The sequence below is a fragment of the Helicoverpa zea genome, chromosome 13, assembly GCF_022581195.2.
Source record: "Helicoverpa zea isolate HzStark_Cry1AcR chromosome 13, ilHelZeax1.1, whole genome shotgun sequence".
NCBI lineage: Eukaryota > Metazoa > Arthropoda > Insecta > Lepidoptera > Noctuidae > Helicoverpa > Helicoverpa zea.
Window position 1 is genome coordinate 4,767,023 of NC_061464.1, and position 25,107 is coordinate 4,792,129.

The window sequence follows — 25,107 nt, forward strand, 5'->3', positions numbered from 1 at the left end:
TGGGATGCGGGTGAAAATAATCTATATGGTTTAACATATTTTCCTAGAGACGAAATATAGCCTTGCAGCCATGCGAAAAATAGTCCGTAAGGATCTTACGAAGATACATCTTCTAGTGCCATACATTAAATCAACATTTAGGAGGAATTGCATAATAAAATAGAATGTTATCTCACCCAGACATTTCGCCAAACTGCGCTTATACGATCCAACTTAGCGCATTTGGTATTAAATATTACACAACTATAGTTATTTATTACGTACAGCATGATTATGATCCAACAGCCTTACACTCTCAAATCAGCCTTATGCTGACTGCATACAGTTGCAAATTTAATGTAGAGTATAGACTAATGTATCATGAAAAATTGTTTGTCAATATTCTGGATGAGTTTTTTCGAGTTTATGGTATATTTATCATTCGAATACCCTGAGGCAACTTCCTCGTAGTAAAAAGGGAATGAAAAGTATCGAATAAATTGCAAAAAGACGCCATATTGTGTACGAAACGATCGTCATGAAAGAGAATTCGTTATATTGTGAGGATTTCTGCTTTTCGTCGGCTATTTTATGTTTTAAGTGTTTTGAATAGGATTTCTTTAAATCTGTCTGTAATAGATTATTGAAAGCAATGATGATGAGATATGTTTTTTTTTTATGTAAACATTTTAAGTAGGGATTAAGGCGACGAATTGGTCAACAATAATTCCATAACCGGCACGCGCATCTAAGGCGCCAAAAGGGGTCGGAGCGTCTGAGCGGGGCGAGGATAACAATACGCGCGCTAGCTTATAACTAAAAGTCGTAAGCGACAAAATGGTTTTGTAATTTTATTATTTAGAAATGATCATTTGATAAAAATTCCTTCTACAATTTTAAAGAGTATGTATATACTCAACTACTAAAAAAGTTAAGAGGCTTAAATCGGTCCCGTTTGCCCATAATATGTGAATCTCTTTTTAAAAAGAGGTATGTTTGATATATTTTTCTCTGTTATAAAAGTTACCTAATCATGTTTCTACGTCTAACAAAATAAGGTTTATATCATGAACTTTCAGGTAACCAAGTTGTATTTTGATCCGTTTTGTATTTACTGAGAAAAATTGAGATCCTTGGCGCCAAAAATTCCAATTCGTCCTCTTAATACAAATTGCTGTTTATACTTCTGGCAGCTTTTTAGTTATGTACGATGATTAACATAATAATATCACTCAATGAGAGTATTAATGATTGATTTTCCTCGAAATATTAACTGTTGATGCTACAACCTTTAATAACATTTTACTTTATCAATACAATGCTAGTGTTGTAACTCCTGAAACCGAGTAATCAATTATAATTACCTGTATGTAGTATGGTTAAGAATATTAATCTACCTACCTATACGTATTCATGTAAAGGTTTACTACATTAATCTCCTAAGTTATTCCAATATAACACAATTAATACAAGGAATCCACTAAATTGCGTATTAATTAATGAACACAAAACCTGAACATGGATTCAGTAATTACTTTGATGAAATACAAGAATCTGTATAGACTCACTTATCAAACATAGTCTATATAAAGAGAAAAGATTTGATTGTTTGTTTGTAAGTATCGAATTAGGCTCCGAATTTACAGGACCGATTTTTCTTAAAAAATCTTCAACAATTAGAAAGCTTTGCTGCCTAAGCTGTAGATGGGCTATTTTTAACCAGGTGTGGTAAGAAGTTTCCCCAGGACGCAGGTGTTTTGTCAAATACCAATTTACAAAATTACGTCAAACCAAAATAGAAAAAACTAGGACAGCATAAATCATCTGAGTAAAATAACTACTGCTCACCATGTACCAGGTTAGCATTAAATAAATGAAGTAAATCCCTCAGGATACGGGTAAAACCGCGTGAAACAGCCAGTCGACTAATAATACATTAGCAAAAGAAATTGATATATCATATTCAATCATAATTAATAAGATATAACATTCGATTCAATAAGTCATTACTCCGACGTACGCTTCTAATAAGGACTCATTAATTCCTAATGAATATATGAACGTACATTACATAAATGTATATAGAATAATACATAATTTTTCCTTCATCAATTCCCGGGAGAAAGTACCAAATTGGTAAGAAAAAATGTTACGTATTGAATGGATATTAAGGCCTAGCGTAGAAAATAAATGATTCAGGTAATATGTACATCATTTGAGATACCTACGTATGATTAATGATTATGATGTAAAAAAGTATGTAAAAAAGTTATTCATTTCATCCTTTATTTTTGAAAATTTCGTTGAGGTATGTCTATGCATTTCAAGACAATTAGGCCGTTGATTCGTCATCTACTATACGAACATTGCCACCCCTTTTCAAAAATCTTTGAATTTTTTAAAAAATCTGAAGGCAAAAGGGGCTCCCTATTACTTGTTTATTATGAGTCAGTAATTTTCGCCTTAATATTTACGTAGCCTTATAAAACTCTATTGAGGTCAACTTAATATGCTGATTTCTAATTACAAGCGATCACGAAAAACAAAGTAATTTTACCCCTAAACTTAATTAACAAGTTGTGACGTCACTGTCGAGTTTAATATCGAAACTCCTTCGTGAGTGGGAATTGTGACGTCATATTGTGACCCTGAGACCGTTTCTTCGACTATTGTTCAGTAAATTGCAAGCATTGAGTTGCATGGGATCACGTACTGTAGAAATTACATACATGTAGTTAGGAATAGGTCAAAGCGTGGTTGGTAGAAATTATTCCGCGTATCCAAAAAAATATATAAAGATTAAATAAATTTTTATATTGATATTATGTTAAACTGATTGAGTGTAGGTACCTAAAATATGCTTTTATATTGATAAGGTTTTTCTAACCCAAACACATACTTACGCTCAATTTTTCTGCGCGCAACACGCATCGTCGCGTCGTGCGGAAAAAACGATAAGAAAATCCGTGAAAAATGTTTCGTGTATTTACAATTTTATTTCATGGGAAATAAAAAAAACCTTACTTGGCATTTGAAGACCAAAACAACATTCAACCATTTCCTTCATCGACGAATCGGTCAATAGATTTCCCATAAAAAGAATCATACCGCCATCATTTTGAGAGCCTATCCGTTATGCCGCCCATTCAATTCGCACTAATATAATTTTATTGGCTACGCGATAATATTTACTGTCAACGATTGGCGCTCTGATTGGTTGATTAAATACAAGCCCGCTGATTAAACGAGTCCTATTGGTATATTTCGAATGTGGCGTTTTTGTGGGCTATAAAACAGGCTTTTTCGAGATACGTTCGGGATTGATACGGGCACATTTTCTTGTTTTTGTCGAGTTTTATTACGAAAGTTTTTGTAGAACTAATTCGATAAGAGAGATTTGGATTGGTTTTTTGTTTGGGGAAAAGACAGCTGAGTAATTTGGAATGGCGGTCGGTGTTTTAGAGTTTTCTTTCAGAAAGAATATTTACTTTTCGTGGTTTCCGTTATTTGATGTTCGAAACTCCAACAAACGCTTTTGATGGTTAAACTTTGTTCTGTGTAGGTAAAAGTTTTCGTCATACTTTTTTTATTCTTCCATAAAATATTGTGAATGCAAAAATAAGATTATTGTGTTTTAAACTAGGCTGTTAAATCAACCACCCAAAACAAAAATGTGAAAGACTGCCAAGTTCGATAATATGGGAATGCTTCGCCTATAAAAGAAGTGAGATCTGAATAAGTACCAAGTTCCATACACATACCTCAGTTAAAAATAGTTACTTTTTAGTGATGTTACTTGGCAAGTTTTCACACACCTTGTTATAAACCTACTAAACGCAATGAATCAAGTATTTAATTTTATATTAAAACTTGCCAAGTAACATCATTAAAAATAACTATTTTTAACTGAGGTATGTGTATGGAACTTGGTACTTATTCAGATCTCACTTCTTTTATAGGCGAAGCATTCCCATATTATCGAACTTGGCAGTCTTTCACATTTTTGTTTTGGGTGGGATTTCATTTATTTTTGTAAGGTTGTTTATTTTATTTTTTTCTTTTCATATTATTAAGTTAGTTAAGGAAATGTCTCATTTATACTATCTTTCAGATTTTTGAATATGCACTATGCTTCTTACAAAGAAATGAACTAGATTAACTAAATAGACTAGATTTACCAACTGACTGACGCGACATTTTATCATATATTATGTTCGTGGATCAAAGTTACACATTCGTTATTTTCGAAAGTGACTCACACTTGGCCGTTTTCAGATTTTTACTTTACTTTGACTAAATACAAACCTTTGTAACGAATTTTAGATCGGTACGACCATTCGAAGATATATTATATAAATATAGATAAATTTAGTTCGTTTTAGTTCCTTAGGGGTATAACACCGGGTATAAATTTACACCTTCATTATTTTGAAACCGACTCACACATGGCCATTTTCAGATTTTTCCCTTTACCTTTGCACAAAGAACTACCTCCATGCCAAATTTCAAGTCAATACGACCATTGGACTTCCAATGGTCGTATTGACTTGAAATTTGACTCACTCATCAAAAACCTAGACCACAGTCACCTAGACAGTCAGTCAGTCAGTCAGTCAGTCAATCAGTGAGTGTATAGTAAAAATAGCGATTTTCTGACGTCAATATCTCAAGACCTACAATAGGTATATTAATGAAATTTTGTATTTTAGATAAGTGAGGGGGTCTCAACAGATACTAGAAATTTAATATGCGTAAATAAAATAGATTTTGAGTTATAGGGGGTCGAATTTGGCCCGAAATGGTTCGTGTAATATAACCCACGGCCGGTGTGTCACTTTTTTTGCTCGAACTTGGCGGACACACTGCCGTGTGTCTAGATTGAGGTTAGAATTAAGGATTCCTTTAGGTATATCCAGAACCTCTAAGAATGTAGTCTAGCGACGTGGGTGAAACCGTACAAAAAAAACCTTAATACGAAAAAAATATATTAGAACATTTATGAATAAACCCAGACAGAAAACCCTAAACAAAATTGACAATGCCAAACAAAAGACGACTCAAAATCACCTTCTAACCTTCATGGGCCATTGAGAACAATTTTTCACGACATTTCGCAAGCAATTTTGTATCTTACGCTTTTAACATAAGGGTGGTTTTGCCTTGTAGAATTATGTTATACAGTGTATAAATTGAAGAGGTGCTAAAGCAAATTGATGTTGACAGTGTAATCTGAGTCTCATTTGTTTAGTTAAACGTTAATCGTGTTATGATTTAATCTTATGTGTAAGTAACTTAATATCAAATTAGACTTGTTAAGTACAAGTTAGTTATTCTATAAACTGACTTATATTCAGGGGTATTAGATTCCATAAATGAAAACTGAAGTCACTCTTCTAGAAGTCTACTTCAAGATAACTTGTAATATGATTGGTTTTGGTTCAGTTAAACCCAAATACCCAAACGTACTTTCGAAAATGTTTGCGAGTCCACTGCTAGCATTAGATTGTTTGAAAGGTGGCAATTTCGCTGAAATTTCATAAATTATATTCACATGCAATTGTTAACTGTTTTCTAGAGCAAGTAGACCAGAAGCTTTTGTGCTTATCTAAGCCACACACTACCACACACCGGTAGAACCTCCCCTTTAGACCACCTAGAGCTAGAAATACATCTACCCCTTCACCTCGTTACAGCTTCCATTTACTAAAACAGCAAGCGAGATAAACGTGCCCGCATAGTATAGTATACTATAGTGCCTAACCGACTCCACATTGTCTCCCGTACGACCTATTTCCAAAAATAACTGCCTACCCACAGGCTGAAACTTAGACTGCAATGTGGGTCGCACTTGTGCCGTCTGCCTAAATCGATATTATGCTGTGCTTAGTTTTAATTAATTTTGAAGAAGCGTACATACAAAGAATAAAATGTTGGCCGATGGTTGGGTAGCAGTTTATTTTGAAGGTAAATCCAATCAAAGTTTTTAGTCTGTCTGATATCGGCCAGATACGTGGTCCTAATGTGCGCACTACTATTCATCTCCATTTTCTCCATATTTATATAGTTGATTTTATATACCATCTTCTATTTGAAATGTTTCCTAATATATTATTTATTTTATTATATATAACTGTGACCTAACACACATTTCTAATTTATAAAAGCAACCCTAATGGGACACATAAATACAGTTATTTTATTTAAGAGTTCTTTTCAATCGTATTATTTCATTTAAGAGAACTCTGCAGTCATACAAATACATAATAAAACCGAAACGAAATCAACCAATATCCTAAAAGCGAAATCCAAACCCACATGCAAAGATTTAAAGCAAACTATTTGTTAGCAAACTGAAAAATACCACATTAAGTACACAATAGTTCCAATACTTCGGAACAACGGCTTCATACTTTTATCTGTTTGGCTGGTAAACAAACTTATTTACTTACAGCATCCCGTTACTCAAAGAACTGCAACTGCCATGAGAGGTAGTTCTATTTACGAAGCTCATTTTACCTCGTATTTGTTCTTTCGAGAGAAACTTTAAAGGATTTTTCAGTACCTACTGAATGTTGCAAAAATGCTGGTTGGAAATAGCGCGTGTCTAAGTAAGAATACGGGTGGATTGATCATAAGGTTGAGCAATGCTTGGCGCGGTGTGTACGTGGATGGGTGAATTAGAAGGCTGTCATTCGAAAATCGATATTACATTGATATTGCAGTCGACAGTCAAACGCCAGAAAGTCTGTCAATCAGTCTTAACATGGAGTATCGGGTTGCCTAGGAAACTGAGAGCTCTATGATGACAGATGGGCAGTGGCTCTATGTAAAACACTGGTACTCAGCTGCATCCAGTTAAACTGAAATCTGACCCTCACATAGTTGTCTGAATGCTAGCAAATGTTTGATCTATCCATGCGGTTCCCTATTTGTGCTGTTTGATCTATCCATGTGGTGCTCATCAGGGCTAACCATGAATGTTATGAAGAAATAAGACCATTGCTTTCAAAATTAACTCATCCATATTGCCTCATAACACGTACAAAACAGCAACCTGCTCTTCATCATCATAACCGACTAAAATAAACTCAAGTATAGAAACAAACAATATTTCTTCTACTTCAAAGATGGTGCATCATTGTTTGAAGCAGCCAACAAATCATTTTTTATCGTGGAGAACAAAAGAGAGCGGAGGTGCCATAACGGAAAACCCCTAAGAAAATAGCGCGCCACAATGCGGGTGTGAGGGGGACGAGGAACGTTTACTGTCTTCTCACTTATAAGCCTACCTTGGATCCGACAATCTTTTATCATACCAAAAATAATGGTGGGACACCTTTTCACACACGGTCGGTTAGCCCCATGGTAAGTTATTAATTAACTTGTGTTATGGGTGCTAACACAACTGATAAACTACATATAGCTACATATATACATATTTATAAATACATATTGTAACACCCATACCACGGCCAACAAGCATGCTCATCACACAAATGTTGACCGAACCGGGAATCGAACCCGGGACCTCAGGTCCGGCAGTCCGGCATGGTGACCATTGCGCCATCGAGGTCGTCGAAAATAGTTGACAGATGTCTCAAAGAACCCGAACGCCTCGTCAGTGATCGTTTTGGTCACGCCCACCGTACGAATTTGATCTAGCAGAAGGCGCCTGATCTACCTGCATTACGGCATGTCCACTCAACTTTCATTACTCCGTGTTTTTTATCCTCTTTCATAAGCCGAACATTATTCGGGTTGGCGAAAACATTCGATGATTTACGATGCTACACGCGCTCCGAGTTTACGAGCTCAATTTTTTGTATGATCAAGTGCCGCTAGTTATGAGAGGTTTTCATTGAATAATGAAACGTATTGCAGTTGCTAACTTTTTAATATTCGCTGCAGTTGCTTTTTCCGGAGCTGAAAATTGATATCTATTCAGAAATGTATGAGATATATATATAAGTGGAGGGTCAATTTTTATAATGATAACTAGCTGTTGCCCGCAACTTCGTCTGCGTGGGCAATATAGAATCGTCAAAATACTACTTATCCCGTAGGTGCATTCTTTCACGTGACAGTATAATTAGGATTAGCATTTAGCAGTCGCATAGATTCATTGATCAAGGTTGTGTTGTGGATGTGACCATTTATCTAAACAAAAGAAGTAAAGTTTGTGACGTTGTTCAGCCAATTTGGAAAATTATTACGTATGGTGCGTAAGTGATTTTCACAGGAAACAGGTATAATCTATGTCTATATGCTTTGAGTCTGACAAAGCTGTCATTTGTACATTTTCTGCAGCTGCTGCGACTAATCAGAAGCCAGAAAGTCTGTCAGTCTTACCATGGATATCGTCCTGTGTAGTTGACTGGATTGAAGATAGGTAGATAGCTAGTCGCTCCAAGCAAAATATTGGTACTCAAACAGATTCGGTGACTGGAAGCCAACACCAACATAGTTGGGGAATAGCTGGATGGATGATAAAATGAGTCATCATCATCAGCAGGCGCATAGGGTAGGATAGTTTCACTTACTCATGGTAAGGCTGACCCCACATTAGGCGTGCGCGATCCTCGGGCGTGTGAGTAGCGCGGGCGTCGCGAGCGCGCTGCGTGAACGTCGCGTTTTGCTGCCCTGCGGCATGTGTGAAGAGTGCAAGCGACGCGCTCGCGGCGAGCACGCGGCGCTCGAGTTGCGTTCTTACCCCTTCGCCCGCTATCCCCGCCGCCCGCTAAACGCCTTAGCAGTTAAACGTCAAGGAGAGCGGCGCGTGCGCGCCGCGAGCGCGCTGCAAATGCCGCAGGGCAGCAAAACGCGACGCTCACGCAGCGCGCTCGCGACGCACGCGCGGCGCCCGCGCTACTCACACGCCCGAGGATCGCGCACGCCTAATGTGGGGGAGGCCTAAGCCGGGACTCCACCGAAATGTTTGCATTAGTTCACGAATAGGCAAAATGTACGTATCTGTGAGAGTCCACTTCATGTGTTCGTACTTGAAACCTGTAGTTTTGCCAAGATTTTCAGAATGTACGCTCGCAATTTGTCATTTCTTGGTGGAGCCAGCAAATCAAAAGAAACATAAGTGTTGTATACTGTGCGTCACTACCGCACACCGGGAAAATTTCGCTCTTGCGGAGGACGTTTATATACCATATTTTGTGTCACACGTAAACAGGACGACAGTAAGTATCCACCGAAACACTTTCAAAGATCTGATGAACGAACAACTCAGACCTGACTTGGTCACCTGGGGCCAATCAGAGCTCTATGAAGCGATAATACGCTTTGGCTCCTACTGTTATTGTGGTTTCTGAAAATTTATTCACCTCATTCAACGATCAATGTAATTCTGATGGTACTATTAAGAACACTTGCTTAGCGCAGAAGCTGACGTTGGCAGGTCAACTCTTTTGACTTCTCGAATAGGATACCATTGGTTTTTGTGCAATGCACACCTGCAATGCATTCTGGATTAGGATAGGATATAGGTGGATAGGATTTGCAACAGAGAACAATTCTGTCTTTGTGATTAAATGACATCAAACGTAGTTTTATATAAAAGGTGTTTTTTAGGGTTTTTAGACTTGGCTCGGGTCTTACTGAGACTGTTCGTAATCGTGAACAGTGTATTTGCGATCAGAAGTTGAAAGTAAGCATGTCTATGGTATTAAATAGATGGTATAGTGTATGGTATAGTGTATGGTATAGTGTATGGTATTAAATAGAGAGAGCTCCCATTTCTTATCTGCACTTTGTATCTGGGCTTGCTTTTAAAGTTACAGAATCCTACATTACCTTCCTCACGCTTAGCAGCGCTTGCGAGAGATAGATCCTCATTTCTTCTAGGATTAAGTTTATATATTTTGCATCAGAAAAAATAATTAAGGTCTACTTAATACTACTCACTCAAAGTAATTTGTTCTAAGGCCACCACATTAGTGGAAGATAAGCTAAACTATGTTTATGAAAATTCCTGATATGAACTCCATCTGTAACATTAAATGATAATTAATTGTTCCACTAAAGTCATCATTTTTGACATAATGTTCAAAAAATAATTTAGATGGCACCGTTTTAAATTTGGCTGAGAACTATTAATTTTCTTTTCATCAAGGTAATAATTATAGTTGGATTTTGATGTGGCACGGCAAACTGACAAACACTATTGAAATGTCTATCGAAAAATTACACTACGTATTGCCGGCAGCATTGCCATCCAACGTGGCAATGCTGCCAGCCTTCTGGGTACATTACCCAGTGACAGCGATAAGGAGCAATTTTTTGATGCAATGTATTAGTTTTAAGTTGTATATATAAGTTTATTTTTAATTTTTAAAATTAATGCAAAAGATTTGTGTATTTACGAACATTGGGAATTAAATTCCACAAGTGAAGTTTTTCACTACGTGTTAAAATATGGTGAATTACGGAAAATACACTACTCCATCTGTTGAAATAATAATCCTCTATAAAGAATGTATGGTAATATTGTCATTTACCACCTCGCTCCTTTGACAAATTTGATGTATTTTATTTACCACAGATGGAGCTACTTTAACCTTGGCTAAACAAAATTTTCATATTTTTTTTTCTTCCGAAGTTACTTATAAAGGTGTGATTTTCTGTGTAAAGATTAATAATAGGCCGATCAACTAATATAAGTACAACATTCAAATGTACAGTTTTGACAAATAGATTGCGTGTCGTAATATTTTACATCTTGAATTCACAAAATTAATCATATCTTTTGATAGAGTGAATCGATTTCGATGAAACAAAAACTAAGTAATACCCCAAGTTACGTAGAATATTTGTATATAAGCATTGTCTGTATTTAATTCGTAGATTTTACGTGAATCCCGAACAAACAAACAGATAATCAGACAAACAGACAAACAGACAAAAATGATGGAAATGGGTTCTGTTAGTTATCCTTTAACATGCTGGCTATTTTTTTTGTCAATTTCTTCAATGTACAAAAATTACTTTTCTACAGATTTACCTATTATATGTATAGATATTTTCAGTATAGGTACATAAATATCATTACTTTTACCTACATACAGCCATTATTACTATTATATTTTACAAATATCTATGACCAAGGTAAACTTTGTTCGTCATGTTTTTAACCTCAAAATAAGCTCGTTTTGGGATTTTTTGAAAAAGTTATTAGCAGCATTAGAACAACGCAGCAAAAGAACATAGCTGAGTATTTTGTGAGTGATTGACTGACACTCCTGTGAACAATGGAAGAGCTCACTGGATAATTAAAAGATTCCAAAAGTCTTCAAATACACTTTCTACTTCTATTCCTACGCTATTTTATTATCCACATAAATACACGAGAACACAATACCACATCACACAAATACCGATTACCTCGTTGAATTCAAGTCACGTTACGGTTAAACTACGAAGATGCAGTTTTGTCGAGGCCGCCCGTCGCGTCTTAACGAGCGGCCCAAGGCCTCGTCGAAAAACTCGATAAGAGAGGAATTTGTTCAATGACATACCCAGATGAATGCTGGAGCGTTTGTAAGATAAATTCGTAAGCGATCTAGGTTATTTGTCTAGTCGTATTAGGTACATAACTATGTATACTTCTTATATTAATATTTAATGTAAAACTGATGAAAAAGTTTGTCTAGTATAACTACGGCGCCAGGAATTACTGGTCCAATTAAAAAAAAAATTGTCAAACAGTTCATATAAGGAAGGCCACTTTTTTTCTGGATCCCTCGTCACAATTTTAGTAGTGCAAGTCATGGTAATGAATACAAATGTCAATACCAGGACACTTAAAATATTGAAAATATTTCAGTTCAGAACAACAAGTTCAGAATTTCAGACGCGCAACAGTGAAGACAACATAGCTAGAGCACAAAATACCAAAACTATTATCAAATAGAAAAATAATAATCAAGCCAAAAGCTTTTCATTATTTACGGTAACATAAATTGTGAACCAGTCGCAGTATGATTAATTACAAGATAAATATAAAAACTTATAATTCATATTAACTTTCATGCATGGCTAGACGTTTCATTTGGAGGGAATCCCTGTGGAGTTTAAATAAAGTAAATGCCACAAATTTGCAATTATGAGTTGCAAAAACATTTCTGTAGATTTCTGTCTGTCTGAAAAACTCAGTGGAAAATGAAAAAGCTGTAGATGTCGTAGGAAAAAATATCTTTGAGAAATTGAAATTGCTAGCGTTTTTATAGAGCTAACTAAGTAGCTAGCGTCACCTGCGTGGTGTGTTGATAAAATATATCCTATGTTCATTCTAGTACCACCAAGAATATGTGTAGGTACGAATGTGTGTTTCATGATGATCGCTTAAGTAGTTTTTTGCGTGAAAGCGTAGCAAACAAACGGACTTTCGCATTATTAGTAGGATTAGAAATTACATGAATTACACTATCTTTACATTTTAAAGACTGCTTTTAAAGTGTACTTCAAACTGAGATATGTTACGCTATATAAATTTGCATTTGTTAAAAAATATTGTTTAAAAATATTAAGTTAGTAAAGTACTACAAAATAATAACAAACTCAAAATATAATAACTAGCCTTAGTTTTAACTATAACATTAATAAACGGTGGTGCTACACGCGAACTTGTCACGCCACATAATCTTTTTAACTGAACACATTATACGAAAAGGCCATTGAAATATTTTTTAATTATAATTAAAAATTTCGCCTTGACACTTGATATTATATTACGTATCATTTGTGTGCATGAAATGGGCAAATACAAAATGATTTGATTAGAGGCAAACAAAAGAATGACTTTGAGTTGAATCGGAACAAAAATGACAAACTTATGCTTATTTTATTATTTATTTTTTATATTAGAAACATGCGCTTAGGAAAGTACTTCGTGCACATGCAAATAAAGAATTCTGTAACTTGGGCTATGAGAATGAGGGAGTAGAGAGTGCACCTGGGCCTGCGCAAATGCTTCTGCAAAATTATAATGTTCTGCCTAACTGGCTGATCTCAACAAGGAGAACAGACAAGGTGGCCGAAAATCAACCAATCGTATTCTGGACGCCACGATATTTAATCAAGGTAAACTATAGGTACTAGGTAACTTTCTAGTCAATTTGGAAAACAATGGGAACCTACGCTACGTATATATTACCTGCATAATTCTATGTAGACCCATGTTTATAAAAATAAAATATCTTGTATCTACGTATGTTTAGCAATGGATGTGCTATGGCTGAAATGATGATGACGAAACTAAACTCTAACCCTTGTATCAAACAGCATAACAGACAAATAAAGTATATAACTAAAGAGTTTATAATATATCTAAAAAATGATTGATGGAAAGCATATTGAACTCTTTATACTTTGTTTACAAAATCTCTCCTCACTGAAATGTCTATTTACAGAAATCGAGTTTGGACCATTCTTAATTTAGTCGTAACTGTTTCATTTCATGATGTTAAACAGGAATAACGGTTAGTATTTTACGTTCCGTTATGCAATTTTGCATTAATATTGGTCATGATATAAACATTATGTACGGATTCTTATCAGGCATTGCCAATAAAAACCAATGTGTCATTGTTGGTGCAGCATATTTTTTCCTCCCATTTTCTTCTATAAACTGAGTCAAACACTGAATAATCAAATAATTTTTAGCGTATGTTTACGCAGTGTAACTGAATAATCAAATAATTTTTAGCGTAAACATACGCTAAAAATTATTTGATTATTCAGTGTTTGACTCAGTTTATAGAAGAAAATGGGAGGAAAAAATATGCTGCACCGACAATGACACATTGGTTTTTATATAATTCTTTTATATATTATTATTTGTATAATTTTTAGCGTATAATAATTTGTATATTTTTATTTTTTTTTAGCGATATTTTTTTTTATTTTTAGCGTGTAATAATTTAATTTGTAGCGTAATTATAATTTTTAGCGTATGTTTACGCTAAAAATTATTTGTAATTGTAATTGTTTGGTAGTAATTGTTTGTGTGTATTGTTTTTTTTTCTAACCTGTTATGTTCCACTCCTGGACTAATCCTCCCAATACATATAAAATGATCCCAGTCTTAATGGCATCCATATTATGAAACCATCTCTGTCAAAACAGAACAATTGCTAAAATAAACACATCTATGACTCAAATTGATTCCAAAAATAACATAAATTTACCTGTAGTTAATTATAAACGTTTTTAGCTTCTAAACGACCAATTAACCCGTAAATGCAGAGCAATATACGTAGCAACAAAAGAAGTAATCAACCCTGTCAATGCCGAGGTATTGCAGTACGTTACTGCTTGACCTGTTTTGTTACCGACACTCCTTGATTTGAGTGGCTCCGAGTCTAATAACGTTTGTAGGGGAAATGCGAGTGCAATACTCGTATGTAATAAAGTGACCTTTTTGGTTTTGTGGGGTCCTTAAGCGATCGTTTGTGTATCGGTATTGAGAGAGGTCAGAAATTACATCAAGTGGTGAGGAAAAGCTTGTACATATGTATTTAGCCAGTGGTTTCACGAATATCTCTGTTGAACTATATAATACAAAAAATATTAAGTTATGTAGTAAAAAATAATAACTAACTCAAAATAGAATAAAAGTAATCAACCCTGTCAATGCCGAGGTATTGCAGTACGTTACTGCTTGACCCGTTTTGTTACCGACACTCCTTGATTTGAGTGGCTCCGAGTCTAATAACGTTTGTAGGGGAAATGCGAGTGCAATACTCGTATGTAATAAAGTGACCGTTTTGATTTTGTGGGGTTCTTAAGTGGGGAATGGATATCGTTTGTGTATCGGTTTCGAAAAATGACAGTAATTACATTTATTAGGGAGGAAACACTTTTACATATTATTATTTTGTTTAAAAAAAAAAAAAAACAATTATACTAGTTTCTACTAGCGGTGTCATTTGCATTCCACATATTCTGCGCACCTGAATAAAATAAACCGGCCAAGTGCGAGTCGGACTCGCGCACCGAGGGTTTCGTACAAATCCTGGTTAGATAAAAAGTGAGTCTCGCGCCAACCGTTCAGTTTAGAACAATCATAGTTATGGTAATTTCGTGAGAGTCAAAATAGCTAATATTTTTTATTTTATAATATAACTAAAATAGTAGGCCAGTACCTTGTAAAAGTTATTTTATTAAAGTTATTTATATACAACATTTTATAGTCATCATTCAGAAATCTGATTGAAAATAACTAATTATGTCTTAAAGGTCATTGGGCATATCTGACCCGCTTTGTAAAAAGTGGCGGACATGAATCAAAGTAGTTTTAAATCGTGGAGAATGGTATGACGTTTCTTTGAATGTCCAGGATCGTTTGAAAAATATAATAGACAAGCAGTTTCAGAGGATTTTACAGGTTGCAATGCTAGTTTTTATTGTTAAAGACTTTTCATAAAGAAAGGATCTGGAAACCCTGAGTAATCGAGGGCAACTCTTGAATATTGTAGTCACGCATCGAGTCAAAACCAGACATGTGAGTGTATTTTTGAGGGTACTTGTAAACAGTGAAGGTTTGGAGCTGATTTGATTATGGAGACTACAGAGAGTCGAGGGAACTCCTGAACGGTATGTTGCAACTACCACGTGTTTGGGCTTATTTTATTCGTATTGGCGAAGACTTTCCACATAGATAGGTTTAACTGCCATTGTGGGATCGATAGCAAAGATCAGATATAGTTATGGGAACTCCTTTACAATTTATAACGTAACCTTGTGTTGGAGCTTATTTTATTTTAGGTGATGAGAATTCACTACTAATGGGATCTATTATTTTTTTAAACATGCATAGAGTTCTCTCGACTTTCTCACGTCTCCATCATCAGGTAAGCTCTAAACTTTCACTGTTTGATAGTATCACCAGACATACATCTGAGAATCAAGTTTTAATCCTATGCATGCCTACAATTTTTTATAGTTGCCCTCGATTTCTCAGGATTTCCATCATCAGATCCTGACCTGATGACAATGGAAATAAACGGCGAGTATACTCTTTCACTACAAAGAAATGATTTCTCAAATCCGTCAAATTTGGTCGTTTAAATTCCCCATTGAAATGAGGAAAATATTTGATGTTTACACCTGATTTTCTCTAGATTCTCACGGTTCACATAGATGCGACTAATGCCATAGTAAATCAGAGCCTTTATCATTATACTGTGCTATATTTCGTTCGTATCCGCCGTGGGTATGGTTTTCATACTAAGGTGCCCAATGACCTTTGAATGATTTAAAATTTTTCATAGTTTAGTGGCAATTATATTTAAGAAGTGTTTGATATGAATTTCAACTTTAATATCTCTACGCGTTCATGTAAAAAAGGGTAGTTAGTAAGTTTATAATTATTAAAAAATATTATGTCGTGTAAGCAAAAATAATATTTTAATATTTTATGTAACTTCAAATTAATCATTTTCGCAATTTTTCCTTTATCTGTACTATATAACGCTGCTTCGTGGCGAATTTCAAGATTCTGAGTTCACGGGAAGTACCTTGTAGGTTTTGATTCCCTAGCGTGTGACAGAAATTCGTCTAAGGTGTCGGTATAACTGCTGTATCTTTTGATCGCGTTAACTTAGAAGTTTGTTTTTTTCACTGCCTAAAGGGACAATAGACTTAGGTATTTGGTATAAATTTCAATTTGATACCTTTATTCGTTCGTGAGAAATAAGGTAGTAAGTTTCATTTTATTAAAATATATTTTTTTATATTATATAACTAAAAAAATGAGATTTTCGTAATTTTTCCTATATTTGCATTATATGACAATACTTCATGCCAAATTTCAAGACTCTGAGTTTACGGGAAGTACCCTGTAGGTTTTGATTCCTTTGCGAGTGTCGAGAATTTGTTGAAAATATCGACATAATCGGTTGTATCTTTTGATTGGCTTGGCTTAGAAGCTTGATATTTTCACAGCTTAAAGGGACAACAGACCTGAGCATTTCATGTGAATTTCATCTTGATACGTCCACGCGTTCTTGAGATAAAGGGTCTTGACAGACAGACAGACAGACAGACAGACAGACAGACAGACAGACAGACAGACAGACAGACGGACAACAAAGTGATCCTATAAGGGTTCCGTTTTTTCCTTTTGAGGTACGGAACCCTAAAAATACTGAAATAATTCTTCAAACCTGAACAATAGTTTCAGAGATAACTAAACTAAAATCTCTTTAGCTTTAAAATATAAGCATTAAATATAATTGTAGATATTAACATTAATAGCTTTTCTGTATATTTAGATGAAGTGCCACTTAAAGACAAATAACATGTCCTTTAAATACAAACGAATACAGCACATATATAAGATCGTTCGGAGCTTCCTAAAGCTACTTATTTCTCAAATTAACTAAACAAAAAAAAACACAGTAACTTATTACTGACAAGTAGGACGCAATTCTCACAAGAAAATGAACAATTTACTCGTAACATTTCAAGAATTTTGATGAGATCCTGAATCATTTTGCCGTCCCAAAAAAATAATAAGTCCCTTTTAATATCGGAGAGAAACTAATTTCTGTTTTTGTTGAGAATACATAAGAATGAAATAAAGTTAAAAAATGTGGAGTAGACTAATGTCTATGACACACCCACATCAGTACAAAACATTATAGACACTAAGTATTTATACAAATAAACCTGCCTACCCAAATCGCAGAGCCCAAAACCAGTCATTATACTGAAAAACTTGTTTTCAGTAAATATATCTTTAGTAGCTACTTTAAAAAGTAAAAGTCTTTAAAGTAATTGACTCAAAAATAAATGTTTTAAAATCATACTAAATCCTCACCAGCGTACCTACCTATAAATAATGATGAATTTGCAATTCCATCAAAAATATGTAAAATTCTCTTACTCGGAATTTAATGGGTTTGTTTTTCCTACACGAACGGCTTCCTCAGTACTGAAACGGTAACTGTTTGATAATAATATTTGCATAACTTTTAACTGACCGTTTGTCTAGTAAAAAAAAAAAAAAAAAAACTTGTAAATTATATAAGTGTTCATTGGACCCAACGGGAGATGCCAACTTCTCTCATTATATGGATTTATAAAGGAATAAGCATAGTATAAATTCATTATAAAGAAGGAGAAAGTCTACTAATACGAGGTTCTAAGAAATCTAGCAATAGGCACTCCCACTCTATGATTAATTCACCAACTTCCAAACCTCGTCCAAAAAACCAGACTAGACACCATATTTATAGAATGCTATAAATAAATGACTTATGAAGGTTAATCAGTCATAACGATAACAGAAATCAAACACGTTATATTTATTGCAGACCATAAACAAAACCAGAGACTTCAGGAAATATAAATTACCATAAACAAATTTTAGCGTTCGGAAAACGAAAATGTATTTTTTATTATCACATAGCCACCCACATGCTTGGAATTGGCTATATTTTATGTTCACGGGTTCTATTTGACTTCAGAATTATTCCGTCGTAAATGATTTGTCCTCAGGCACGGTGGAGTGATGACTTGCGCAAGACGGCTGGCAGGAGCTGGATGCGAGAAGCCGAAAATAGATCTCAGTGGCGTGCACTTGGAGAGGCCTATGTCCAGCAGTGGACTGCGATAGGCTGATGATGATGATGATGATGATGAAATGATTTGTCGTGTAAACTTTTCCTAAGTTCGGGATTGATCTGGATATGTTATTGAACTTATGTTTGTTTCTTGTTTTTGCAAAGAAAGTAGCGACAGTAAATGCCTAAGCAAGCCTAGTAGGCCAGCTAAGTATATGCATCTTCAGTTAATAAACCTGGCTAAATGAAGTCAATACCTATTTGACTTCCACAGTAACGGACTTATCTACCTTCTTAGAGAAAGAGAAACTTAACTTGCCTTCCTTAGACAGGAATGATCATCATACATTCTGGCTTTTGACTAACAATGAAAAAAGCAAAGATCTTTAATGACAGCAATGACCAACAACCTACCTCGCACTAAGAGAAAAGATGAGATCTTAATTTAAAAAAGAACCATCCATTCCGACCACGGCCAAAATAGTTAAGCATTTGTGTAGGTATGTGGCTGCTATTGAGCCACGAGCCATTGCAATGGACCATTCTATTTTGCATCTTATATAAACAGATATAACGGTGCTTATCTATTGCTTGAAGAGAAGCCAAGATTGAGAGACATGGATCCAAGATTTGCCTTGACCTGACTCAAACTAACTTGGCATACTTGAGAAGCGATAAACTTTCTTAATAGCTTTTGTTGCCTTACTTATGCGAAGGCTTATTTTTGTTTACGATTGTAGGCAATACGGATGACTTTCCTGCTTTTGCAAAGGTTGGGTATCTGTATCAGGTATAGATTGCCAAACTTGTCTCTTTTGTCGTCTTCAAGAATAAACCTAAAGATAAAGTACAAATAAAAAGGAATTCGTTTTATTTGACTTTATTGTCACTTGGCCATTTTGGGATTCATTTCATAAAAACCCTATTTCACTTAGTGTCAGGTTTACATAGAAAAGCAATTGCCCAATTTTACTTATGTGAAAGGTAGCATATAAAATATAATATAGATAAGTTTAATTCTATAAATAGAAGAATTCCGAGTTGAGTTATGATATAGCAGTATTTGTAAGACTTTAATAAAATGTGATTGAAGCCCATGAAACGCGATTCTAACTGCTTGTAAGAAACCGTTGAGGAAAATGTACAAATTGAATTTATCACATGAACTATTCTGGATAGTTCTGAAGAATTCTTCACAGCCTTAAAGTGTTGTCCCAAAGTAGATTCCTGTAAGATTTATAAGGAAGAAATGGATATTCAAGCCAGATAGATTATACATGTTTTTTAAGGACAGCTACTTGTGCCAAAACGTCTATTTGTAAAGCATGTTTTTGGAACTGGGTGGCTAGTAAGGAGCCTTTTGAACCCAATCAAATTATTCGCACACGCTATTTTACGTTGAAGAAAATTATACAAAATTATCATTCACGTATTTGAAATACAGATGATTTAACCAACCTTAGAAATAACTTAGAAAGAGGCTCTTGTCTTAGGTATGGATATGGTACCACAAACTGAAACCTGAAGAATCATTACTATTCCGTAGTCCGCCTTACGGAGGATACGTGGTTCTATCAACCCATATTGTTTTTCATATCTACTCTCAAGAAAGTTATTACTAAATAGTCAATTTTTAAGAGAAATCAATCTGAGACAATGTAAATGTAGCATCTTAAATTTCAGTATTTCACAAGCTAAATATTTTTTTCCTTAAATTATATCTAAAAACTTCAACAATTTTCTCGGATACACTTAGTAAAGAATTCAATGAATAAATTAAAAAGGTCGGATTACCATGATATTGCGATTAGTGAATCACACCGTACCCTTTAACACCTTACCTGAGTTGATGGAGAAATTTGCATTTTGAAAGGTAACATTAATATAATTTATTGACGAAGGCTTTATTTTTAGGAGGCTGAGATTTTTTTTCTATTTTTATACTTACTTGGTTATATAAAATTCTGATAGGCGTGGTTTCTTCTATCGACTGTTATTTATTTTACTTAAATTACATTTTAAAATAAAGGTTTTTAATACAATATACACCCATTTGCAATAGACACACCTAAATATATGTACATACCGATACCTAATGTATTATGTCATGATTATCCCTTTCCATAGTATTTTTAAAATTAATGTAAATACTTCAAATTTGAAATCAAATATAAGGGTAAGAAGAGCCGATCGAAACCAAACCAGGTTTTGAGAAGGCAAGGTCCCAAGGTCGACACGTGCGACAAGGATGGGTTCGTCAAGGTCGAGAGGAAGAAGAAGAAGAAACCTCCTTGTCGGAATCAGTGCGGTACTGCGCTGGCGGGGCCCAATATGCTGCTGCGTCCAGCTATTCCAACGACGCTGCTGTACGTGTCCAGGCTGCACCATTCTACGAAGGTTGAGGAGGTCGTAGAGTATCTGCGCGTCAAAACTAACTGGACCTTGAGGGTCGAGAGGTTGGTGCCGCGTCACAACACGAATTTTAACTCGTTCGTGGCGCGTATTCCGACACAAGGTCTCGAGAAGGTCCTCAAGGAAGATTTTTGGCCGAAGGGTGTTGTTTACCGCCGGTTTCGTGGCCGGCTACGTGACACCAGTCAGCGTAACACGACGCCGACACATCGTGTGCATTAGTTTTAAGAATATTTGTTATGTATTTATAGTATGTTTAAGTTTTTCTAGATATAGTATTGTATTTATATATTGATATGGTGTTTTTTTTTTTTATGTATTAGTTTATAAGTATTGTAATGTACGATATATGTGTATTTGTATTTTTATGGGCCCTAGTTGCCTGAAATAAAGGAATAAATAAATAAAAAAAAAAAAAATAATAATAAAGAAAAATTAAAAAAAAATATATAAAATGGCATTTATATCGAATATATGTAAGTAACGATAAAAATATTAAGTACATCTTTCAAAATGTATATTTATGTATATATAAAAACTGAAATATTGTGATGGTACCTGTTTATCTTATTTACAAGTAGGTAAATAAAAAAACAACAGTCAATTAGAAGTACATTAAAAAAAATACCTAAATACATACGCAAATAGAATTTATTTATATATCGTTTTTTTACACTAAACATTTTATTTGATAACATAGAATTCGTAACATAAAAATGGTGTAAAAGGGCAAATAAACAGTTCTATAAGATACGACTCACATTTAAAGTGAAACAATTCATTAATTCGTTTTATAAATTAACGAACACTTAATTGAAAAATCAAGTAGGTATTACCAAAACCCAGTAACAGAACAAACCAACGAAAGTCAAAGTAACTTTCAGAAAATCGAACGAAAGTAAATAATTAATCCAATTTAAAACTAGGTACGAACCTGTCAAGACTTTCCGAAGCCACACAACAAGAAAAATAATTTACAACAGTCACCTAAAACACTACACTGATTATTCTAAAATACTTAATTATTTTTACACAACACGAACATATTATTTTACACTGGTATTATTTGGTATAATATTTGGTATACGATACGGGATTCGTAGTTGATACGACGTAGCGTCCGTTGGTGAGTCTACGCGAAACTGCCGTAGCAGGCAAAGTTGGTATACGTAGACCGATGTGCGCACGCTTAGGCTTGCCACAGATGGTGCGATTGCGTTTGAATCGCGCGATTATTTTCAACAAAATGCTTTATTATTTCATGATTTATTTGTTGATGTCTTTATTCGGCTTTTGTTTGGTAAAGGGATGACTTTTAATTGTTTTGGGTCACATTTTTTTATTTATTTGTTGATGCCATTTGGGCAGGAGAATGTTTTTTATTGATACAGGTTAAGCTATGCCTGGCAATTTTATTAAGATGGGTGTCCCTTTAATTTGAGCATGTTCGTTCCAGTGTTGGTACAGTGTATGACTATACCAGAGTTTGTGAACCACTGGTATCGTTATGCGTGCTACACTCTGGAAAACATTTTAATTATGCCAATGTAACACTTCGGCATATTATGTGTAAGGAATTTTAAAGTCATATTTTATGTTTTCTACAGTTGCTTTGAATTTATCGTCACTGTGTTATGTTTTAGAGGCTGGCATAATGTGTAGGTACCTATAATTATAAAGGTTCGTCCTTTCAAAATAAGCATTTCTTTTCATATTTTAAAAATAATTTGCTCTTTTCCAGTCTTCTTTTTTTACAGCGGTTCCTGTTTTTATAACTACGAACATTTTCGTAAAGTTTGAGCTTAACAGCAAAATTATTTGCTTGAAGAAGAAAAATCTTTCTAAACTATTATCTTGTTTTTGGTTCAATACTGTGTTCAAAGCCTTATATAATATTATATATTGTGAATTCTCGGCCATTTCATCAGTTAGGTTTTCAGAAAAACCTGAGTTTAATACCTAGCTATCTTAAAATACTGTTTTTCGGACATGAAGATGTTATTTAGTCTTGTCTCGCTAGACATTACATAGAAATTATTATAATTAATGTAATAATTTTCTTGCTGTGAGTCATTTATGTTCTTCTGTAATCTATTCCAAAGTTCCCACAGAAACATACGTTTCATCTTTGTCAATTCAGCCATACTACCGCGTGATAGACAAACAAAGGTATAAGCTAACTATCAAGATTTTTAGTCGCAGTATTCGTCGCGTGACAGAACGCATTAAATAACTTCATCTTTACAACGTTCTTTACAAATAACTAGTCGTTAGTGATTATCAAGATTTGCCTAAAATGGAATAGGCTTAACCACCTGATAAGCATCCGAGTGACAAGTTAACGGGTTTTCAGTCAATTACTTACATTATTCATTAAATAGATAACATCTGTTTCTTTGAAACTGTAATGACTCTTATTTTCGCTCTTTTTGAAATATGGCCTTACAGTATGAAGTTTACAGATTTAGGCTAAGGATTATACAAGTAAGTTATGAGTTTCATATTATTCTATCAATTCTCTGAAATTTTTATGGTTAGGAACTAGTTGATTGAGGGGGTCAGATAGGGCAGCCGCTCCTTGTAAAGTACTGGTACTCAGCTACATCCGTTTATGCTGGAAGCCGACCCCAACATAGATAGGAAAAAGGCTCGGAGGATGATGAGGAAGTAGTTGATTTTTACAGTAATTGTGTGAATAATTGTAGTGAATATGTATCAGTAGGTGCACATTCTACACTATATGATAAAAGGAATACATCACACTTTTAGACTCCACCGATATTATAAAAAAAACTTCCCATTCAAACCCATATGAGACTGCTTCTAGCGATATACCAAAAGCGTGGGTATAAAGCATAAAAAGAGGGGATTACGTTCATTCTACAAACTCAGCTGTATACTGAGAATGATGAACGAGTACTTTGGTGCCACGGAGAAGGAAATATACCAGAGATGCCGTAAGTAAGGTAGGTCAGGTGACTTCTTGTAGGTCAAGCAACGTATGGTAGTCGTGATACTAGTACAAACAAGACGCTCGGGTTCCTTGTCAAATTAAAAGCAATCTGTCAAAAATTGGTCTTCATTGATTGGTGGTTTTATTAGAAAATATTGGGTGGGTCCCATAGAAGGTGTGTAAGTGCGGAGCTAGTAACATTCCTCGTGCCCCGAACACCCGCATTTTGGCGCGCTACTTTCTTAGGAGATTTTGCATTATGACATCTCCGCTAGTAATTTTGTTCTCCGTGTTTGGCGTTAAGAATTTATTTTTAACCAAAGGCCGATACAGTTTTGAATGGGAATGCCTGCTTTTTATAGAAATGGCATTGGAGTATGCCAGTAGTCAGTATTGAAATGGGTATGTGTGGCAGGTTTTTCTATTCATGATTTAGTTGAGATTTTTTTGTTTTAATTGCGTACGTATGTGATGTTAAACCTATGTATGCCTAGGATTTTCCTCTTACTGACCCTCTTATTTATTTTTGTAGTGTTATTTAAGTCAATTTAATTTTATTTAATAGTTTTAATGACTATGACTTAACATATTATTCTTTTCATTAGACAGTAAACTCTAGTTTTTATATTAGGTATATTTTTTTTCATATGTTGTGTAAGTCGGTATTGTCAACAATTATTTACTGTTGTATTTTTTTTTTTTCAAATTAATAATAAAAGAACCTTTCACGGCCAACATAATTTAAACGTGCCACATACAATTATAATTGTTTATTATTAAAAACATATTTCTGGTATCTGCCAACCGCCTTAATTGTGTCACATAAAATATTTACAGTAATTGTTTGTCAGTATTTATGTGCCATTTAACGTTCACGTTCAGAAATTCCTATTGAAATATTTTATATACGCCGATAAACCCTTTAAAGTTAAAATATTTGTGTCCGCAACGTGTGAAATAATGTATTAACCGGTTCGGAGCGCAGATATGTGCGAGACACAATTGATTTTCTATTGTTTTATAATTAGCGAAATATTTACGTACAAGCAGTTAAGCTACTTATTGAAATATGACTTATAGTTTAAGTAAATTGTCCTTATTAAGGTACCTACATAGTATCTTACAAGCCTCAACCTGCCTACAGCTTCACCCGGGTTATGAAGAAACTACTTTCCGTAACCGCGTCGGAAT

The 25,107-nt window shown here is 34.6% G+C and overlaps 1 protein-coding gene across 1 annotated transcript in view; it reads right to left on the reverse strand.

Moving 5' to 3' along the window:
* The window catches only part of LOC124635532 (head-specific guanylate cyclase), a 106,137-nt gene extending 84,039 nt beyond the window's left edge, over nucleotides 1-22,098 (reverse strand). Inside the window, exon 1 of the mRNA XM_047171436.1 lies at nucleotides 21,898-22,098. The gene's annotated coding sequence lies outside the window, so the exon portion shown is untranslated. The remainder of the gene's footprint in view (nucleotides 1-21,897) is intronic.
* Nucleotides 22,099-25,107: the final 3,009 nt, after the last annotated feature.